Source organism: Apium graveolens, chromosome 7 (genome assembly GCF_009905375.1).
Source record: "Apium graveolens cultivar Ventura chromosome 7, ASM990537v1, whole genome shotgun sequence".
NCBI classification, from domain to species: domain Eukaryota; kingdom Viridiplantae; phylum Streptophyta; class Magnoliopsida; order Apiales; family Apiaceae; genus Apium; species Apium graveolens.
This window is the reverse complement of record NC_133653.1, coordinates 152,456,934-152,463,828: the sequence shown is the minus strand read 5'-3', so window position 1 is coordinate 152,463,828 and position 6,895 is coordinate 152,456,934. Positions and strand designations below refer to the sequence as shown.

Sequence of the window (6,895 nt, the reverse complement as noted above, 5' to 3'; positions counted from 1 at the left end):
AACACCTCCAGAAACTTCTCAAATTGCTTGTCCAGCTTTTTCTTGTGCAGCCGCTTAGGAAAAGGCGGTGGAGGATAGATATGTTTCTCCCCTGTATTACCCTCAGGCGGAGTGTGCTCGACATTAGTCTTCCTTGGTTCCAATTTTTCATCCTGCTGCTTTACTTCTTTCTCAGCCCCAGCTTCTTTAGTCAACTCTAGAGTTTGTTCGGGGTTCGTAACCTTACCAGACCTCAAAATGATTGCCTTTACCTGCTCCTTAGCTTCCTTCTTTCCTGGCACTTCAGTGTCACTAGGCAATGTACCAGGTTGACGATTTAGCAAGGCATTGGCAATTTGCCCAATCTGATTTTCCAAGGTCTTGATAGAAATAGCTTGACTCTTACACATAAGCTTCAACTCCTATAATTCAGATTTTTCATTAGCTTGTTGCAGCTAGAGTTGTTGTCTTGGTGCATACTGTGGTTGCTGAAAACAAGAGCGTTGTACTACTTAGCTGGATACTGCTGATAAGGCTGTTGAACCGCATTCGGAGCGTTGCTCCAACTGAAATTAGGATGATTGCGGTTGTTAGGATGATAGGTGGCTGACACAGATTGCTGCGATCGCTGGAAGTTGCTCACGAACTGAGCTGATTCACACGAAAGTGTGCACTGATCAGTCTCATGGGCACCAACACAAAGCTCACATACACTAGTGATTTGATTAACTCCATAATTAGCCAAAGTGTCCACCTTCATTGTCAAAGCCTTAAGTTGGGCAGCGATAGCAGTTGTTGTGTCCAACTCCAGAATTCCTGCTACTTTTCCCTGAGTCAGTCTCTGGGAAGGATTCTGGTACTCATTAGCAGCCATTAGTTCAATAAGTTTATAGGCTTCATCATATCTCTTAGCCCACAAGGCTCCTCCTGATGCTGCATCAAGCATGGGCCTAGAAGTATGACCCAATCCATTGTAGAAGCAGTTAATAATCACCCAATCAGGCATGCCATGGTATGGGCACTTCCTTAACATCTCCTTAAATCAATCCTAAGCCTCACAAAGGGATTCTCCAGTTTGCTGCGTGAACTGGGTAAGAGCATTCCTGATTGCTGCAGTCTTCTCCATGGGGAAGAATTTAGTGAGAAATTTTTGAGCAAGATCTTCCCAAGTTGTGATAGACCCTACTGGTAGAGAGTGTAACCAGCACTTAGCTTTGTCCCTTAGAGAGAATGGGAAGAGTCATAGCTTAATAGCATCTTCAGTCACATCATTGAATTTGAAAGTGTCGCAGATCTCGATGAAATCCCTAATGTGCATGTTGGGGTCTTCAGTAGGAGAACCCCCAAACTGAACTAAGTTCTGTATCATCTGGATCGTACTTGACTTGATCTCAAAAGTGTTAGCCTTGATGGCTGGTCTGATGATGCTAGATTGAATGTCATTAATCTTAGGCTTAAAATAGTCCATCAAAGCCTTCGTATTTTCTGCTTGATCACCCATAGCTACTACAATTGGCTCTTCAACTTTCTCTTCTTCTTCTACCTTCTTTTCTTCCTCAAAAACTTCCCTACGAACTACCACAAGTTCTTCCTCGGCTTTATCCAGTGTTCTCTTACGAGTACGTGAACGCGTATGCAGACACCCTCGCTAGAGTACCTGAAACCAGACAAGGAACAAATAAGTAACAATGTCCGAGTTAATGAACTTTAACGACCACTTGTGGAAAGCACATAAACTATAAATTAACACTGCAGTCCCCGGAAGCGGCGCCAAAAACTTGTTAGTCGCTAAACACGCGCTAATAATACACGCAAGTATACGAGTTCATAAGTAGTATAGAATCTTTTCTAGTTCGTTCCCACAGAGACTGTATTGATTAACTATCTAATTTATGCACCTAAGCAACAATGTATGGTTATTATCCAATGCTAAGAAGACAACAATTTGAGATTGTTTATAACTAAGAATTACGCTAACAATTATAACTACGAGAATAAGATTGACTGAATTAATATATATGACAAACATGGGATTCTAACTTCATTAAATACTTCATTCAATAGTCTTATTATTCTTAACCTTAGCATGCAATAGTGATGACACTAATTAGATAACACGAAACTGATAAACGCCAACTTTTGTTGCACGAGTACCATTCTACCAGACATCCATAAAAGAGATAGAAGCTGAATAGGAACTAATTTTATTGAGACCCTATATGTCTATAAAATTTGACAACATAACGGTTTAAGCACAAGTTATCTATCTTGATTACATAGGGCAAGTAAGATGGTTAAAATTACCTACGAATCATGCATAACAAATACATGAACCTATGCTAGCATGACAAGTTCTAAATCCTTAAATTCACTTTCACTTCATTAAGAATTAACACACTATCTTATAAGTTCGCGACACTCATAAGACGAATATGCACAACCAATAGTAGGATATCATACAATAACCACATACTAAGGCATCAAACAATTTAACTAAATAAATCCATAAATAAATCCGCTAGAAGCCTACGATAACGATTAGCCCATAATCGGACTCATCATCAACATGGGTTCCGAGGAAAACATGATATAACACACGTAGTCTGTATATGAATAAATAAAACCAAGTACAAACAAGAGTATAGGTTCAACAAAACAAGAAATAAGCATCCAAATTACAACTCAAAAAAAAGATTCACAAGAAAGTATGATAAATGCCACTCAACAGGCACGCGGCTACAGGGCGCCGCACGCTGGAATAGTGTTTTCAGCTGCGCGGGCGCACTAACTCTGGCGCGGCCACGTTGACATTCTGGAAAAATTCTGACAATTCTTCTTTTGGCCGTATCTTGAGTTCTGCTCATTAGAATTAGGCGATTCAACTGCCCACACGAAGCTAACGAGATTCTCTACAACATAAGAATGACCTAGGCTTCTAATTATGATCTATTTTCAGCATATTTTCTTGAAAAGCTCCTTTCTTCATTTAACTAATGCCTGAAATGCAATAACGCAAAAACACATAAAAAATACCAACTACTTGAGTCCAAAACACCAACTTAAGCTTGTAATGAAGTGTTCCAAGTAGATATAAAATCCACTTATCACACCCCCAAACTTGAATCGATGCTTATCTTTAAGCAAAAACAGACTCAAAACTATAAAACAAACCTAATACATGAATGCAACTACATGAATGCAACTAAATGACAATGCAATCGATCCCCTCAGAATAACCATAACCAAATGAAAAAGCTGACACCTCTAAGAATGCAATGACTCAAAATAGAGCTCGAATAAATCTCACAAACCAACTTACAAACCAGAAACGTGTGTGTTTGGATGCTTAACAGATATACTCTCGATACTAGATCAATAACCATAACTTATCTTTCATCAAGACAATCACAAGTTTATAACTAGAATAGACGTTAAACGCATAATGACTCACAACGCCTCCTTTCTACTAGAGTTATACAAGGATTCATGTTATTATTGAACACATAACAAAGATGCTCATTTGACCGTGTAATGAATGAGGTCCCAGAAGACTTATGCAATAATACCCATGTAGCGAGTGTTATGTTAGCGGATCCCAGACTATCAAAACCTTAGGTCACTAGGCACAAAGTCCCCTGGAGCTTAATAACTCGAGTATTAAAGAGCTCACTCTTAATCAATTATGTATAAACACATACTTTTTTTCTTCTTTTTTTTTCTCTTTTTTTTTCTTTTTTTTCAACAACTTCTGAATGAGTGTGTTTCGCTCCATCTCATTCAACCCTAGACTACTCATAAAAATATGAGCCGGCTACTAGCTATTTGATGTCTAGCCTTACAACAACTAGCAATGAAATCTAAGTTTTTCTCCAGTTTAAGAATTCAGTGTTCTTTTTGTCATTACGAGAATATGAGAAATTCTAAATATAACCAAGTGATTAAATCTCAACAAAAAACAAGTATGATCATGATCTAGATCAAAAGCAACCCTATAAGACTTTGTGAAAATATTTGTTTCCTGGGCATGCAAATCAATTCATTAAGACTTAAGCAACCCTCTATTCATCATCACCACACTCAAATCAACATCAACTTATCAAATAACATAGTTCATCTTAAGGGATCATGCTAAATATGCATGCAAATGCAGCTATATGAAATCACATAAAAAACAAACAAATGTGTCCTATATGAACAATCATGCAACACTACGAATGAAATACAACTATATGCAACATGAATCTATATGAACTTTATGGACACGCACAAACTAATCCTTTCATTATCACCCCAAACTTAAAATTTTCAATATCCTAATTGAAGGTAATAATAAGGATTTCAGGCATACCTAGTCGTCGAAAAGATCACCCTCCTCGGGTGGAGGATCAGGTGGCCAATCAACCTCAACACCAGTATCTCAGGAAATAGTACCGAGAGCGTGTGTCAAATCTGGAACAAAATGACAGTGAATATCTTGCATGGCCTCCATACGCTTAGTCAATCGCCTGTACTGCGCATCACCAACACCAGTCCTATCAACTGCGTGCTATACATGAGAAGAACCCTCTATAGGCATGGAAAGATCCGTCCAACCACTCTCTATATCATCAAAAATATATCCCAACCCATTATCATGGGGTGCACCTAAGAATGAATAACTCAAGTGATCTGGTAGCCGGTTGAGCTCAAGTGTGGGAGCTTCTTAAATAGATGGTTCAAAACGCTCCTGAGAAATTTTCAGCTCTGCTAACCCAAGAGAATCGAATGGCATATCCAACTTCCTCTTCCATGAAGGTGCATTCAAAACCTGCAGTTGCTCTGCCCATCTTCATCTTTACTATCAAATTCCCCTATTAAGGATCTCTCCAAGGTATTCGACTTTGGCAATTGCTCAAGCTCCGAATTCTTGATAAAATCGACCCACTCTACTTTAAAGCATTCCTTTTCAGATGTGGGTAACTTTATTGCCTTGAACACATTAAAAGTGACCTTTTGATCGTGAACCTTCATCGTAAGATCTCCTTTTTGCACATTGATCATAGTTCGGCCTGTAGCCAAGAATGGTCTTCCCAAAATAATGGGAATCTTCTTATCCTCCTAAAAATCAAGAATTACAAAGTCAGCAGGGAAGATGAGTTTATCCACCTTAACCAAGATATCTTCCACTATACCTCGCGGATAAGCGATGGAATGATCAGCTAGTTGCAATGACATGTATGTCGGTTTCGGATCAGGTAGACCAAGCTTCTTGAAGATAGACAAGGGCATCAGATTAATGCTAGCTCCCAAATCACATAAACACTTGTCGAACAACAAGTTTCCGATGGTGCAAGAAATAGTGAAGCTTCCAGGTTCTTTAAGCTTTGAAGGCAACTTCTGTTGCAGCACAACACTGCACTCCTCCGTTAGAGCAACGATGTCTAAGTCATCGAGCTTCATTTTCCGAGATTGAATACCCTTCATTAACTTCGTATAGCTAGGCATCTGTTCAAGAGCTTCAGCGAAGGGTATGTTAATGTGAAATTTCTTGAACACCTCCAGAAACTTAGCAAATTGCTTATCCAGCTTCTGCTTCTGCAACCTTTTAGAAAAAGGAGGTGGAGGATATACATGTTTCTCCCCTGTATTACCCTCAGAAGAAGTGTGTTCCACAGTTTTCTTCCTTGATTCCACTTCTGCTTCCTTCTGCACATCTTCTTTAGCCAAAACTTCAGATTCTGGAACTTAAGATTTTTTAGGGCTTGCAACCTTCCCAGACCTCAATGTAATTGCCTTAACCTGCTATTCTGCTTCCCTCTTGCCTAGAACTTCTGTATCACTAGAAAGCATTCCTGGTAGTCGATTCAGTAAGGAATTAACAATTTTCCCTATCTAGTTCTCCAGAGTCTTGATATAAATAGCCTGTCTTTGGCATATAAGAGCCTGGTTTTTGCACATAAGCCTCAACTCCTCCAATTCAAATTTTTCATTCGAAGATTGACCTGCATCATGAGTTTATTGTTGAAGTTTAAGTTGTTATCTTGGTGCAAACTATTGCTGAAAATCAGGATGGTTGAACTATTTTTCTCCAAACTGCTGGAATGGTTGTTGCATCGCATTTTAATTATTGCTCCATCTGAAGTTAGGATGATTTCAGTTGTCAGGATGATAAGTGTCTGGAACTGGTTGCTGCGATCTCTGAAAGTTGCTCACAAACTGAGCTGATTCACTAGATATAGCGCATTGCTCCATCGCATGCGAACCTGCACATAGCTCACAAACACTGGTTATCTGATTAACACCATAGTTAGCCAGAGAATCGATATTCATAGACAGCTCCTTTAGTTGAGCAGTGATAGCCGTAGTTGTATCCACTTGAAGAACTGCTGCTACCTTGCCCAGTGGGAATCTCTGAATTGAATACTGATATTCATTAGCATCCATCAGTTCAATTAGATCATAAGCTTCCTCATAGCTCTTTGCCCATAATTCTCCACTTGATGCTACATCGAGCATGGGTCTTGATTGTGCTCCCAAACCATTATAAAAGCAATTGATAATCATCCAATCAGGCATTCCATGATGAGGACACTTCCTAAGCATCTCCTTGTAGTGCTCTCAAGCTTCACATAGTGATTCTCCCGATTGCTGCGCAAATTGAGTAAGAGCATTTCTGATTGCAGTTGTCTTCACCATAGGGAAGAATTTAGTAAAAAACATCCGAGCAAGATCTTCCCAAGTGGTGATAAAACCTGCTGGTAGAGAATGTAACCATTACTTAGCTTTATTCTTCACAGAGAATGGGAAAAGCCTCAGCTTTATAGCATCTTCAAAAACACCATTGAACCTGAAGGTGTCGCAGATCTCTATGAAATCCCTAATGTGAATATTGGGATCTTCCGTTGGAGCACCCCCAAACTGAACTGAATTATGCCAG

At 39.3% G+C, this 6,895-nt stretch overlaps 2 non-coding genes across 2 annotated transcripts; both read left to right on the top strand.

The window, feature by feature from the left end:
* The first annotated feature begins 983 nt into the window (after nt 1-983).
* LOC141676428 (small nucleolar RNA R71) lies at nt 984-1,090 on the top strand. The gene has a single exon (XR_012557018.1). It is a non-coding gene; the product is annotated as a small nucleolar RNA R71 (small nucleolar RNA).
* Nucleotides 1,091-6,532: 5,442 nt separating this feature from the next.
* Nucleotides 6,533-6,639, top strand: LOC141676082 (small nucleolar RNA R71). The gene has a single exon (XR_012556691.1). It is a non-coding gene; the product is annotated as a small nucleolar RNA R71 (small nucleolar RNA).
* Nucleotides 6,640-6,895: the final 256 nt, after the last annotated feature.